This window comes from Sphaerodactylus townsendi, linkage group LG16 (assembly GCF_021028975.2).
Source record: "Sphaerodactylus townsendi isolate TG3544 linkage group LG16, MPM_Stown_v2.3, whole genome shotgun sequence".
NCBI lineage: Eukaryota > Metazoa > Chordata > Lepidosauria > Squamata > Sphaerodactylidae > Sphaerodactylus > Sphaerodactylus townsendi.
The window spans coordinates 13,193,115-13,209,120 of NC_059440.1; the positions used below are offsets into that span (position 1 = coordinate 13,193,115).

The 16,006-nt window shown below is 47.1% G+C and overlaps 1 pseudogene; it reads right to left on the reverse strand.

Annotated features, from left to right (window-relative positions):
* Positions 1 to 11,481, reverse strand: part of LOC125445516 — an 82,414-nt pseudogene extending 70,933 nt beyond the window's left edge.
* Positions 11,482 to 16,006: the final 4,525 nt, after the last annotated feature.

Below are 16,006 nucleotides of genomic sequence, written 5' to 3' on the forward strand. Positions count from 1 at the left end.
TTAAAAATGTGGGTCTCACAGCATATGCTAATTTTGCTACTAGATTAATTTGGCACTGGCCGGTTCAGTCCTACATGCACACTGTCAATCCCCTGTACGCATGCCCCTGCCATGCATTCAGTCAAGATGTGTTCAGGAGGGGCGGGGGTGAGCGCACAAGCCCCTCCCCTGCCTATGTACAATTACTAGCTTGTGAGCAGGGCATCAGCATGCCGAGGAAGTCTGATCTTCTGTCTTGTGATCAAGACTGTTCAAAAATAAGCATTCCTGATCGGGGGGACAGCACTTGTACATGTACCCCTCCTGCACATGTAGATACTTTTCTCAAAAGCCAATGCACATGGGTAGGTGGGGGGAAAGCGTGCTAATAGCTAGATTTGCATTGGCACTGGGTGGGAGCATGTAGATTGCAAGTGCTCTGTTGGGGCATCTCTTCCAATGCGCATCTTCTATGGATTTATGCTAGAGCGTCACCCCAACATGACCACATAACTTCCGGGTTCACACCGCAAGCGTGATTAGAATTATGGCAATCACCCCCGCCCCCATTTTTTCCCTGCCTCCCTACTTAGCAGTGGGAAAGAGGGAACAGAGGTGCCAAAGCAGCAGACTCGTATCTAGTCCCTTTCTCAGGGCTTTCCCTCACATCTCATTTTCGTTGTTGTATACCAATAGTGCTTCTGGTTTTTTCCCCCCATTTTAACACACATTTTGCTCCCTCTAGTGGTCACTTCGATATTGCCATCACTGTATCTCTGGCTTATTTTCCTGCATTTTGAAAGTGCTTGGGAATAAGTCAATGATTCAGCAATGAAACAGCAAACCAACCACTAGAGGGAGAAAAACACATGTGAAAAAGAACACGCTGACAGAGTGCAGGTGATAAAATAACCAGTGATAGAATAACATGTGCAGGAAAAGCCTACTTGTATACATTTGGAAGGTAGGTAGGTGATGTTTGACTCCTCTCCTTCTTCTCCTGCTGCTGCTGGTGGAAGCTTCTATCATAACATCAGATTCCATTTTGGGTTTTTATGTCAATCCATTAGGCTGCCTGAACTCTGTTTTGTATGTGTGTGCTTCTGTGTGCGCCTCTCTCTCTCTCTCTCTCTCTCTCTCTCTCTCTCTCTCTGTGTGTGTGTGTGTGTGTGTGTGTGTGTGTGTGTGTGTGTGTGTGTGTGTGTGTGTGTGTGTGTGTGTGTGTGTGTGTGTGTGTGTGTGTGTGTGTGTGATTTCCTCTTAACACTTTGGGGGTTTTTTATCCCTCAGTGAGGGTGTTTTAAGCATACTAGATTTTTTATTGCAAGCTGAGTCCCCTCAGGTTTGCAGATCCTTATTGTTAGCCCAGCTGACCTTGTTTTGGGGAAATGCTTATTTGCTCAGAAGCCAGACATTTGACTACTAGATAAAAAAGGTGAATAATACCAATTTACTGATGCATTAAAAAAAAACCCTCTCTCCAAATATCCTTTCCCTGATCACAGGAAGAAATATTTAGCCCCTTCCCTCCCAACCCCACAATAGAATTTTGATCCCTACTAGGTCTCACATGAATATTTCTTGCAGCAAAATTATGTGTTGAGGGAACCACTCAAAGAGCTCTCAAGATACCTGTATTTATGTTCTGGCTTTTCTGTGCGGCTTGTATCACCTCTGACCCTACCCACACTATTTCGGAAACTCATCTGCAATATGGCACAGCCAACTTCATATCTTCTTGGCATTCTAGGTTTATCTTTTCTTTTATCCCTTTCCTTTATCCCTTATAAGCTTACTGATAACATAGATCATGAGCAGCAGAATAGTTTAAACCTATTGCTTAAGGGACAAAAGGACTGAAATAAATTATGCAATTGTCAGTGTAAATGTAGGATTCTAGGTTTGTGTGCATGTGCGATCTCAAGGCTAATCTGAGTCTGAAGTAACCTGAGGGGGGGCGGGGGAGGGGAGACATAGTTCAGTGAAAGAGCACATATTTCCCATGAAAATAGTCCCAAACATAATTCTCAGCACATCCCATGCAGAGGTAGGAAGTCTAGGAAAAGGCCATTGTGATTAAGAGTAGTGGACTCTAATTGAGAGAACTGGGTTTGATTCTCCATATGAACGGCTGACACTAATCTGGTGAACCAGATTTATTTCCCCACTCCTTCACAAGAAGCCTGCTGGGTGACCTTGGGCCAGTCACAGTTCTCTCAGAAGTCTCTTAACCTCGCCTATCTCACAAGGGGGTTGTTGTGAGGAGAGGAGGGGAAGGCCACTCGGAGACTCCCCACAGTGGAGAAAAGCAGGATATAAATACAAACCCCTCATTATTCTTCTTCTTCTTCTTCTTCTTCTTCTTCTTCTTCTTCTTCTTCTTCTTCTTCTTCTTCTTCTTCTTCTTCTTCTTCTTCTTCTTCTTCTTCTTCTTCTTCTTCTTCTTCTTCATGATGACAAGCTGGTTTCTAATACTGGATCCCAGCTACTGGAACGGATCTTGACATTCTCATTTTCAGCCCCAGGAAGTCCAGTAGCAGTTACAATAGCATTCTTGCAGGGCAAGTTTTTTCCCCCCTAAGTCTCCCCGGCCTCCCCATTCCCTCTCTTTTCAGGAACAGATGAAATATATACTTAATTTTCAGGCAAGTGACTGCTTTGACAGCAGCTGTGGGAAATGAAATGCACAGCAGGTTGCTATAATTCACCGTAATGTCATGCAGCCGTTTTCGATAAAGCAATATCAAGTAAAAATTATCCCAGTGACTTTCCGGAGGCACGCGTCTTTAGCGGGACTGGATTCAAGGTCGGCTGCTTTACACCATTTCCCAGAACAGAGCTGAGTCAATGGTTTGAAAGCCCTGGGCAGAATGCTCCGCATGAGTTCCTTCTTAGTCCCATTTGTGGCATTATAGGGAGGAAAAGGAAGCAACTGGAGAAGCTAGCTCAACCCTGGTGTAGTGGTTAAAAGCAGGTGCACTCCAATCTGGAGAACCGGGTTTGATTCCCTGCTCTACCACCGGAGGCTTATCTGGTGAACCAAATTAGCTTGTGCACTCCAACACATGCCAGCTGGATTACCTTGGGCTAGCCACAGTTCTTCAGAGCTCTCTCAGCCCCACCCACATCACAGGTGTTTGTTGTGGGGGGGTAGGGGAAAGGGCAAGGAGATTGTAAGCCCCTTTGAGCCTCCTTGCAGGAGAGAAAGGGGATTATAAACCCAAACTACTCTTCTTCTTCTCCTTCTTCTTCTTCTTCTTTGCCTTGAGTTCCAAGCTAGAAACAGGCATAAAATAGAAGTCTTCACAGTGGATCGGACAAATGCATGGTAGATAGATGAGATTGGGCTAGCCTGGGCCATCCATATCAAGGAGAGCCAATTAAGGGCTCTAGAAATGAAGCATCCACCTCTTGGATTGAGTTCTGAGGAAGAGGTTAAATCCTAAATGTGTCCGCTCTAGCATCTCAGACTAACCATTTTTAACAAGACCATCTCAAAAGGCAGAATCAGGAACACATTTATCAGGGACAACAACCAGAATCTAGGATTTTGTCAGTAAACAAGGACCATCAGGGCGGATGGATTCACCTGGCTTCACTCCGGAGGTATACCATACCTGCCTTTTTTCACACTTCTTCAGCTCTCAGAGTAGTTCAGCAATGCAGACCAGAGAGTGTCAAAAGTTGCTGGGGGAACCTGTCCTTGGCTTGCCCTCCACTGCCGCTTCTTTTACGGCAGGTGAAAGCGTTTTTTTGTGGTTGGCGCTGGAGACACAAATCTTTGCCGGAGGAAGGAAAGCCCCATAGGGAACGTCGACACAGCTTCCTAAATCCTAGCTGCACTCGGTTGAGTGGTACAGATTAATATACGCAAGCGAGTCCAACGTGGGATCAAAATATTAGAGTGGGAAAGAGAGTAAAGAATATCCGCTAATGCCTGAGGATGGCTTGAACCAACTAGTCATCAAGGAGGAGGTAAAAATACAGTAATGTGGAGGAGGGGCATCCCTGCCCCCATCATTATGGTTCTGTTATGACTCGGAGGCAGGCAGCATTCCTATCAAAGGAAGATGTGCATGAGGCCCACAAAAGAGAAGGCGAAGCAGCAAAGGGAACAGGCATCTCTAAGGGCTGTGAGTTTGCCGAGTTCATTTGTTGCAAGTTACTAATTAAAACAGCTTTGAAAGCGGAAGCTTAACTCCGTGTGACACCGCTTTGGGGGCCATTTTTGGTAAAAAGAACAGTTTCTAGGGAAGGAGATGAAAAAAAAAGAACAACACATGGGAGCAGAGTGCATAGCGTTTCAAAGAGAAAATGGAAAAACACACAACACATGTTTAAGCTGGTTTGAATCCTCCTTTGTGCTGTAATAAGTCGGTGCCAGGAAGGCACCACCAAGTTATGGCGACTCTATAGAATTTTCAAAGCAAGAGATAAGCAGAGGTGGTTTGCTGTTGTCTTCCTCTGCGCAGCAACTCTAGTTTTCCTTGGGGGTCTCCCATCAAGCACTAATCATGACCAACCCTGTTTAGCATCCAAGCTATGGTGGAGTCGTAGGGGCTGTTCAGGCTGTTGAATTTGTCCTTGTGTGATCTGATTTGGGAGAGCCAGCGTGGTGTAGGGGATAAAAGCAGTGGGCTCTAATCGGGAGAACCAGGTTCGATTCTCTAACTCCTCCGCATGAATTCTGGTGGGTGACTTTGGGCCAGTCATCATTCTTGCAGAATTCTCTCAGCCCACTCAGAGGCAGGCAAGGGCAAACTGCAGTGATGCTTGCCTTGAAAACTCTAGTAGACTGTCATAGGTTAGAAGGAGGAGGAAGAGTTTGGATTTATTTTCTCTCCTGTAAGGAGACTCAAGGTGGCTTACAATCTCCTTTCCCTTCCCCCACCCACAACAAACTCCCTGTGAGTTGAGTTGGACTGATAGAGCTCTGAAGAACTGTGACTAGCCCAAGGTCAGCCAGCTGACATGTGTTGGAGTGCACAAGCTAATCTGGTTCACCAGAGAAGTCTCCATAGATCAAGTGGCAGAGTGGAGAATCAAACCCAGTTCTCTAGATTAGAGTGCACCTGCTCTTAACCACTACACCAGTCCTGAGCTAGCATCTCCATCATGCTGGCTCACACATATACACACATGGTGTGATTCTGTGGATGTGACTCTTGTCAGAAATGTGATTTGATTTATAATTGGTCTGATCCAGTTATGTTCTCTAAAAACCATTTGCTCACAACCTTCTTTTTGGGGGGAAGGAGTTAAAACTTGAGCATGACAATTGTAACCAGACTTAAAAGCAGAAATGGGAATGTTGATTTATCGGAGACAGATATGAGAATCTACTCCAGAACTACTTCATGGAAACTAAGTGCTCACCTCATGAGCAGGGATGATGTTGACATTTACAATTAGTTCAACAAAACAATAAAAACACCATAAAAACAAACAGTTCTCCAATACAAAAACAACCCTTGACACTTATTAAAAGATCTAGCAGGCATAAAGTTTCAATACCAGGGACAAAGTGAGGGGGAAGTGTGCTCGGTGCATGCGCCCTGGGCCCCTTTAAGCCCCTTCTGCCCTGGAATGCCCCACCATGCCTCGTCCCACCCCCACCCTGCCCCTGCCATGCCTCTGTGGGGCGTGCGCCCAGTGAATCACACACCCCTCTTCTCCCTTGGTGCTACGCCTCTGTTCAACACCATAAAGTCCACCCTCCAGAACAGCCATTTTCTCCAGGGGAGCTGATCTATTGAGTCTGGAGTTGAGCTGTCATTCCAGAGGACTTCCGGGTCCTACGGGGAGGTGAGCATCTCTAGTCTCCCGCCTCCCCAATCCTGAAATCGTAACTTTTAACCTGAGAAGCAAAACCCGCAGAGCATCTGGCTCCACCTTAATGTCAGGCACCACTTTTTCGAGAGTGGGCAAAAGGAACCCACCTGGTTTGGAGCTAGCCGAGCCAGAGAGAAAAGTGTGTAGATTCAAGGCATCCTGGTATGCTCTTGGGCTCCCTCTGCTGTCTCATTTGTGGCAATTAGTTAACTGACCTGGAAGGTTCGAAGGAAGAAGAATGAACACCTTTATTTTAAATGTGGGCTTGGTGTCTTTCAACAGCTAAGAAAAAAAGTAATGTTTCCCCTTCAGTTGTTTCCCCTTCAGTCGTGTTCGACTGCAAGCAGTGATTTTATAGGCAAGCCTTTTTGTGGGGTAGTTTGCCATTGCTTTCCCCGGCTATTCTTTACCCCCTAGCTATGAGGTACTCATTTACGGACCAAGAAATGGATGGATGGCTGAGTTTATCATGAGCCAGCTGCCAGGATATTTGGCCCACAGGGGGCTCGAACTCCTGACTGTGTGAGTGGCAGTGCAAGCACTTAACCACTACGCCACGCGGCTCCTCCAACAGCAAAGAACTGGGACACAAAAAGGGCACTAAGGTTCTCATGTAGAATATCCTTTCCTCTTATGCATTAGAGGTCCGGAAGGCATCATGCTGAGATGCCTGTAAACACAGTCTTCACATCCGTTCAGTTTGCTCACACATTTGGTCAGGATCTGTTTTGAGTCAGTCAGTTGTCTGACAAATTCCAACAGCGGCTCAATACAAATAAGGCCGAAGGGCTTAATGGTCACCGAGAACAAAACCTCACCTGGAACTGACATGCAGCAGGCTTTCAGAACCTGCATGTCATTTCCATGCACATTTGCAAATTTTGCTGCAGCGTTTCAGCTTCAAGCGATAATAAATCAGAGTTTCAGAGGCTGAACGTACAAAAAAAAACACGTGCTGAGAGTTACCAGAGATTTTTTAAAGGAATCATTGGAAGCAAGCAATGGGTCTGTAATTATGATCTGAGAGCCAGCGTGGTGTAGTGGTTAAGAGCAGGTAGATTTTAAGCTGGAGAACCGGGTTTGATTCCCCACTCCTCCACCTGAGTGGCAGAGGCTTATCTGGTGAACCAGATGTGTTTCCACACTCCTACATTCCTGCTGAGTGACCTTGGGCTAGTCCATGGGTCTGCAACCTGCGGCTCTCCAGATGTTCATGGACTACAATTCCCATCAGCCCCTGCTGGCTTGGCCAATTGGTCTTGCTGGCAGGGGCTGATGGGAATTGTAGTCCACAAACATCTGGAGAGCCGCAGGTTGCAGACCCCTGGGCTAGTCGCAGTTCTTCGGAACTCTCTCAGCCCCACCTACCTCACAAGGTGTCTGTTGTGGGGAAAGGAAGGGAAAGGAGCTTGTAAGCCACCTTGAATCTCCTTATAGGAGAGACAGGTGGGATATAAATCCAAACCCTTCTTCTTCCAAACTTTGCTGTAATATACCTGTGCCCTGTCTTGCATGGCCTTGGTTAGCTTGGCAGTCCAGGCTAATACTTGGATAGGAGACCACCAAGGAAGTCCTGGGTTCCTATGCCTTGCACACCCTATGGGGTTGCCATAAGTCAGCTGAGTCCCAATGTCTCTTCCACCACCCCAGCATACCTGAGCATTTTCCTTGTGGGCATACACACCCTTTGTTACTTACTTCCAGGGCATTTAGAGCAGGACAAAATACTCAGAAATGGAATTTCGACAGGACTAATTTCAGGGCTGCCAATTCTGGGTTGGCAAATCCCTGGAGATTGGGTGGTTGGAGTGTGGGGAGGGCAGTGTTTGGGAAAAGAGAGAAGAATACAATGCCATGAAATCTGCCTCCCAAGTAGCCATTTTCTCTGGGAGAACAGATGTCTGTCTTCTGGAGAGCTGTGGTAATATTAGGACATCTGCAGCCCCCATCTGGCAATTGGCAGCACTAGAACTTTTCCACATTTCTTTTGTCCTGGGACAGCATATCTTGTGCCTAGTACCAATTTTCGTTTCTCTCTTCTTTAAGTCCTTAGTGTGGCCACTGGCCCATTTCTCTCAGCACTGTTTACTTCTTTGACTGGGGAAACCTGCGTAGCTTCTCAGGCACAATAGGAGTTTCCCGCCATCTGCCTCCTGAGATCCTTGAAGCTAAGATGGCACAGGTGTGCTCTGTGCGCAAAGCGTGGGCTCTGCCATTAAGCCACAGATCTCAAAGGGCATTCTTTCAAACGTGTTAAGTCACCTGGCTGAGTCCAGAGCATTTAAAACCAGTTTTCTTCCCCCACCCCCTGCCCTGCCAAATATCGTCTATTACTAGGAATGTCAGTCAAGTTTCAAATTAGAAAAACATACAGATGAATTGCTATTGACAAATCTTCCTTAGGGGAATCTGCCTGCCTTTATATTTCAGATACCTGTGGGAGGAGATTTATTTAGATGGATTTGCCCCTTAGACATCTGTTTGTCAATCACAGTTGCTGCCTATGATCTCTTCCAAGTCAATCAAAACATATAACTAAAGAATATCCTTGCTTGCTTGCTTGCTTGCTTGCTTGCTTGCTTGCTTGCTTGCTTGCTTGCTTGCTTGCTTGCTTGCTTGCTTCCTAAAAGAAGAAGAGTTTTGATTTATATCCCCCCTTTCTCTCCTGCAGGAGACTCAAAGGGGCTTACAATCTCCTTGCCCTTCCCCCCCACACACACACACAACAAACACCCTGTGAGGTAGGTGGGGATGAGAGAGCTCAGAAGAGCTGTGAGTCGCCCAAGGTCATCCAGCTGGTGTGTGTGGGAGTGTACAGGCTAATCTGAATTCCCCAGATAAGCCTCCACAGCTCAGGTGGCAGAGCTGGGAATCAAACCCGGTTCCTCCAGATTAGATACACGAGCTCTTAACCTCCTACGCCACGGCTGTGTTTGAATGATTGTGTTTGAACCAGAAGAGAACCTGCTTAGCTTCCAAGACCTGATAAAATCTGGTTAGTATAGGGTCTGCAACCTGCGGCTCTCCAAATGTTCATGGACTACAAATCCCATCAGCCCTTGCCAACATGGCCAATTGGCCATGCTGGCAGGGGCTGATGGGAATTGTAGTCCATGAACATCTGGAGAACCGCAGGTTGCAGACCCCTATGGACTGTCCAGGTCAGGGAGCTTTAAAAGCTATAGATAAGTATGTCCAACAACATTAACAATAGATCTCCAAAATTCAAAATGTTATACACCCGTGGTGGTGAACCTTTGGCACTCCAGATGTTATGGGCTACAATTCCCATCAGCCCCTGCCAGCATGGCCAATTGACCATGCTGGCAGGGGCTGGTGGGAATTGTAGTCCATAACATCTGGAGTGCCAAAGGTTCGCCACCACTGTTATACACCCTCCTAAGATAAGTTACAGGGTTTTGTGAGGGGGGGGGGGGGCAGGCAGAGAGTAGCCAAGAGGTGCTTTCCACCCATCCCCATCTACTTGCACCTCCTTTCTCATCCACCCACTCCTGTACACCCTCACCTGCCTGCATGCTTTTCCTCCCCCTGATCCCAAGCTGTGATATTACCTTTCTGATAGAACCAGGTTATGCAAAGCAGGGAGAGCCACCACTATGGCCATTGGAAATGCAGCCACGCATTACTTGCTAATGGGCAGCAGGGAAGGCATATAGGTGGGAATAGGGGTCAGTGCAGTGGTTCGGAGAGGCAGACTCTAACCTGGATAACTGGGTTTGATTCCCCATCCTTCACATGAAGCCTTGGTCAATCACAGCTCTCTCAGAACTCTCTCTGCCCTCCTGGAGGCAGGCAATGGCAAACCGCCTCTGCATGTCTCTTGCCTTGAAAACCCTACGGGGCCACCATAATTCAGCTGTGACTTGATGGCACAAACACACACACGGGGTCAGCAGTGGTGGGTCCTGCCAGAAGCTATGAACCCTGCCAACTGCCCCACATTAGGGCATGCCGATGCTGGCCAGGAATTTCCCCAATCCTCTAGTCTCCTTTGGGGGATTTCAGGGCCAGAGTCTGACTTTGGCCTGTTCCACATGGGCCTTTGAAGCGGTGTCCCACTGGTACAAACAATACTGGTGGAGCCCCGGCACCGTTCGCACGCTCCCTCGCGGATGGCCCCAGAGCTGCCGTGGCCTGCAGAGGCACCTTTGCATGGAGGCATCTCCATTTTGTCTGTAAACTTCCCTTCCTGTGCAGAGCTCTGCAAGGACGAGAGGACATGCCCCATTGCCATGGCAATGCCTCAGGGGTCAGAGGCCAGGAGGCGTGTCCCTCATCCTTGCAGAGCTCCGCAGGGGGAGGGAAGATACGTTTACAGACAAAACGGAGGTGCCTAAAAGTGGCACCTCTGACCCAATGCCATTCGCTCGATACCAAGTGCAAAACGGTGCTTCCCGAGTTACAGAAACACCATTTCCCCACCGGTTGCGGGGAGAAAGCACCGTGCTGCCTCGTTTCAGAGGCAGCGGCTGTGCAAAGTTCTCCCCCCAACCGGTGTTTTTACCAGCCCCGCACTGGTGTTTTTGGCCCATGCAGAGTGGGCCTTTGCGTTTGCCATTCAATGGAAAAATGAAAACATGGAAATTTCATTTCAGACAATATCTTTCATCCATGCTTCCTACATGCCAGGCAAGAGGACCGGTTCAGTTTCTGGATGATTTATTCATCGCAGGTAATCAGTAACAATAGGCGTCACACGCTAGTTTTACATCCAATGTAAAGCCGGGCATTCCAATGCGCTCATTAAATAATAATGCATTTACATCTTTTAATTATATTTTATGGACTCTGAGCACAATGCCGTTCAAGGGGTTTGGCAGCAATGATTAATGGATGCGGACGGCTGGGTCTGCCATGGAAGCCGCTGTGCGAGATAGGCTTTGATAAAAAAAAGAAAAAGAAAGAAAGCACCCATCCGTTCCTTTGAACACTAGCAAGCCTAACAGATAACTTGCGCTGACTCTAATAAAGCAAAGGGATTCTTGAAGTGCTAAAGGGAACCAGAGACGGTAAGAAAGATGATAGACACTGCTTCTCCCGTCAGCTCTCCAATTGCAGAATCATTCTCTGCTGCCTTTCTTCCTGGAGCTTGGACTTCAAAACCATGTGGTCTTGTTCGCGAATGCATCCCGGGCTAGGTGGAGGTGCCAATCTCCAGGTGGTGGCTGGAGGTCTCCCGCTATTACAACTGATTTCAGTCCCCCTGGAGAAAATGTCTGCTTTGGAAAGTGGACTAACCCTAAAACGAAAAACATCCCTAAATCTTCCCTAAAAATATAAGCATGTTTAAAACAAAAACATACCCCCAAAAATACATACCTAAAAACATACCTAAAGCATAACCACCCATACCTTCCAAACCCTTCCAGGTGCAAGTGGACAAGTTCTGAAAAAAAAAGCCCAGTGGACTGGGGGCAGATGGCATCGATCATTCAGATGCCCAGCTGAAGATGATGGTCTTAACCAGGAGCCAAAAAGTATATAATGTTGGTGCCTGTCAGACTTCTAGTGGGAAGGCATTCCATAATGTGGGGGCTACTACAATGCAGCCCTCACCCCCCTCACCTCAGAGGGGGAACAACCCGAGACCTCACCACCAGACCAGTCTGTATGGCAGAAGGCGTTCCCACTAGTATGGTCCCAGGCCATTTAGGGCTTCTTCATAGGTCATAACCAACACCTTAAATTGAGCCTGGTAGCAAACTGGGAGTCAGTGCAGATCCTTCAGTACTGGCATAATATGCACATCACCTAGAGTGTTAGTTAATAGCTGAATTGCAGCATGCTGCACTAGTTCCATCTTCTGTACTGCCTCGCTTGCCGTGGAGAAAATGGAAAGAGACAGCGGGACTTTAGGAAATACCTCCATACAAGAAATCTTGCTACAATGGACATTCACCTCCATCAAGCAGCAGATACCTCGTGCATAATCGGCCTTAGATTCTTTGTTCTGGACCAATTAGCACTGTGTAGCTCTCTCAGGACCTTTCCCCACTTACCTTAAGCCCTGCGCTACTTGAGGAGAGTAGCGCGGGGTCCCCCGGCACTCCCCACAAGAGGGGCGGCGACAGTGCAGCCGCCCCGACGCTGACGCTGTCGTGCCACTTTAGCGCACGGCATCCCTGGCGCTCTTGCAAAGCGGGGTCGTGGGGACGCCCGGGCGTGCGCCTGGGATGCCGCGCGCTGAAAGCAGTGTGCGGCATAGGAGGGATCAGGGTGAGTGGGGAAACGCCCACTGTTTCTGCCATGTATTAAGACAGACGTAGAAATGTAACAGTGTAGATTCGAGTTCATTTTCTTCTCCATGTTTTATCCTTCTGTTAGCTAGGAGAACTTTCCATTAAGTAACTCACTGGTATTTGGGTCATTATTTGCCATATTCTGTTTCAATATAAAGTCATCCAACACTTTCACCTACAGTGTGAATTCTGACTCCTCCCCCTAGTTTGATAATCATCACAGTGCCACAGTAGCTGCCAAGTAAGCGTACCTGGTTTCGTATCGTCTATCATGCGGCCTCTCGCTTGCAGATAGCAAGACACGCACACCCCGGCCATGCTTACATACCCACTTAATTCCATTTGGCTATTGATTTGTCATTTGGAAATTAAATAAAAAATGTGGATAGGAGCCAGGATCACATAAACCTGCTTTTCTCTCTCTCTCTCTCTCTCTCTCTCTCTCTCTCTCTCTCTCTCTCTCTCTCTCTTTTATGCTTGATTTATCTGTTTGCTTATTTACTGATAAGTCTAAGTGTTCCCTGTTGCATTTCACGCATAATCTAGCAAATCCAATGGATTTATTCTTCTTTCCCCCCTGCAATTGATTAGAAAAGTCAATGTTTTACACAAAGGATTAAAAAGAGAAATATCTCCAAGCCTCGATGAAATCTCCTTATAGAAAGCTATTATCTCCAACACACTCCCAGGCGCAGGGAAGCCCGTGTTGTGTTTTGTCAAGCATACAGAAATTCATGAATGCTTAACTATAGCGCATGTTACCCGCACTGTGGCCATTACAAATAGATGCTTCCTAATTTGCACAATGAAGCTTGTTACGCTGGGCCGCGAGAAGTTGTTATAATCTTTGAATTTTGCTTAACCTTTATTTCATTTTAAGTGTCTAAATCCTTGCAGAATCTTTTTAAACAGGCTATGCCGGTGTGCCAGTTTGGATCTAATTATTTCCCGCAAAGGCTCAATGAGCAGTGGAGCTGTTTCGCTAACAGGTGTAAATGAATAATACAAATATCCTAGAACAGGAGCTGTAACCCACACAATCAATTAATGCTGTTTCAGGAAAATTTTGAGTTTCCCATGCTTGTTGTATGACACCCCCCCACCTCCAAAAAAAACATTGCCCACCCCTGTTTGCTTTTGTGCACATTGAACCTGTATTTATTTTCATGTAATTCCACAAAACACATGCATTTTTACTACGTGTAAGTTGATTTGTTTGTTTCTTCTATTTTGGCAGAGAGAAAAAAATTTCTCTTGCACACAACACTAGAACCAGGTGTTCTAGTGTTGAAAATACATTGAAAATGCTGGGGGCGGGGGGGGGGGGAGAGAGAATTAGGACCAATGAAAGGAAACATTTTTTCACGCAATGTGTGATTGGTGTTTGGAATATGCTGCCACAGGAGGTGGTGATGGCCACTCACCTGGATAGCTTTAAAAGGGGCTTGGACAGATTGATGGAGGAGAAGTCAATCCATGGCTACCAATCTTGATCCTCCTTGATCTTAGATTGCAAATACCTTAGCAGACCAGGTGCTCAGGAGCAGCAACAGCAGCAGAAGGCCCTTGCTTTCACATCCTGCATGGGAGCTCCCAAAGGCACCTGGTGGGCCACTGTGAGTAGCAGAGTGCTGGACTAGATGGACTCTGGTCTGATCCAGCAAGCTCTTTCTTATGTTCTTTAGTAAATGTATATGTTGCATTATCAGAGACCTGCTTGAGGCAGTTCAAGCAAACTAACAAACAAAAATTAGCACGATCAATATTATAGCAAAGCACAAAAAATACACACAAAATGGTCCTCAGGCAAGAAGCAGTTCACAAAAAACAGCAGTTAAAAATATGGAACTCTTAATGAAAGGCCTGGATGAAGAGAAATGTTTTGACCCAGCACCTAAAGGGCAGTACAGTCAATGTCAAATAAACCCAGTGAGCATTCCAATCCAAAGTCAAAATGCCATTATAGAAAAACCCTGTCTCAGTTTGCCACCTGCAACTGAAGGCCAGAATCCTCCAGCAGAATCCATCTGTTTATAAGCTTTCTCCGTCTGTACGATTGTGTCCCCTTGCCAGGCGAGATGAATCCTCAGTCCTCAAGGCACTTCGTCATTTACCAACAGCATCTCAGTCTTGTCTGGATTGAGCCTCAGTTTATTGTTGTGTTGCCTGCTCTGGATTGAGAAATTCCAGAATATTGGGGGTGGAGGTTGGAGATGTGAGGTTTGGAGAGCAGAGGAACCCAAGTGGGGCATAATATTTATTTATTTATTTACTTACTTACTTACTTACTTACTTACTTACTTACTTACTTACTTACTTACTTACTTACTTACTTATTATTGAGTTTTATATACCGCCCTACCCCCGAAGGCCTCTGGGTGGTGAACAACATAAATATATAACATATACAATTAAAAACCCATTTAAAATAAACACATGGGTCAATATATTAAAACGTCGTCTGCAATAAAACCCTTATTAAAAAACCCTCCCAAAGAGTGGGGGGGGGTCCCATAGATGATAAGGGACCCCAAACACAGGAGAGTAAAATGGGGGCATTTATTAGCAGCTGGACACTCCAAAAGCCCAGTGGAACAGCTCCATCTTACAGGCCCTGCGGAACTCGCCAAGATCCCGCAGGGCCCGGACAGCTGGAGGGAGAGTGTTCCACTAGGCAGGGCCATGAAGGTCCTGGCCCGAGTGGAGGCCAGCCACATCATTGAGGGGCCAGGGACCTCCAGCAAATTGGCCTCTGCTGAATGCAGAGGCCTAGTATGGACATATGGGGTAATGCGGTCCCGAAGGTACGAGGGTCCCAGGCCGTGTAAGGCCTTAAAGGTCAGCACCCATACCTTGAAGATGATCCAGAACTCAACTGGGAGCCAATGCAGGCGACGCAGCACAGGTTGAATATGATCCCATCCTCCAAAGCAACCATTTTCTCCAAGGGAACTGATTTTTGCAGTCTGCAGCTCAGTTGTGATTCCAGGAGATCTACAGGCCCCACCTGGAGGATGGCTGTAGTCGAGCCACGTGGTCAGCGCAAGAACGAGACGAGACGCGGAGATAACATCTGGTGGAGATCGCCAGCAGCGGGAGCGCGGAAGTCCGTGTTCCTAGCGAATCTCCCGCGTGCTGGTTCCTGGCACCTTTTATTATGATTCTAATGGGGGCGTGTAGAGGGGCGGGATGGGAGAGTCCGGGAGAGCGGGAGAGCAGGAGATCATCATGTGATGCATGATCTCACCTGGCTGCCTACGTCGCGGAGAAGAGCGTGGCATCTGGGCTAATCCTCACCTGAGGGCAGATCATTGTCCCTTTGTCTGGGACGCCCGGTGACTGAGCCAGGTAGTTCATGACCCGTGACTCATACGGGGTTGAGGAGTGGGGGTGCGGTGTGACCAGAAGGCCGTAGGTCCGTTGGTGTGCCAACGTTCTACCACGGTGCTGCTGGGTCAGCAGTGCATTACTACATCTCCTCCTTTTTTACATTTTAGAAGGGGACGAAATGCTAGGGGTGATTTAAAGGGACCTTGTCTCCTCCGCCCGTCTGGTCAAGCTGACCGAGCTGCTTGTGTAACATTAGAACTTGGTTGCGGGGTAGGGAAATTCGAGGGGCTTCTTACACACGTTACAGGCAATATTAGACACACTGAGCGAAACAAGATCCGATGCTTGAGGCATACAATTAAACCAATGCAGAGCTGCACAATAGCACTCAACCATCCTCCCGGCAGCCAGCTCCAGAGGGCTGACCACCAATGGGGCAAAACATCATATTTCAGATTAGATACAACTTCTTGCAGCTCACGTACTTTCATATGAATCAATTGGGAATTGTCCAGAGAGGTTAAAGCAACACATATTATGTACATTTTCACAACCTTGGTGATGCAACAACAGCAAGTAATCAATAAGCTGACACGATTATCTAA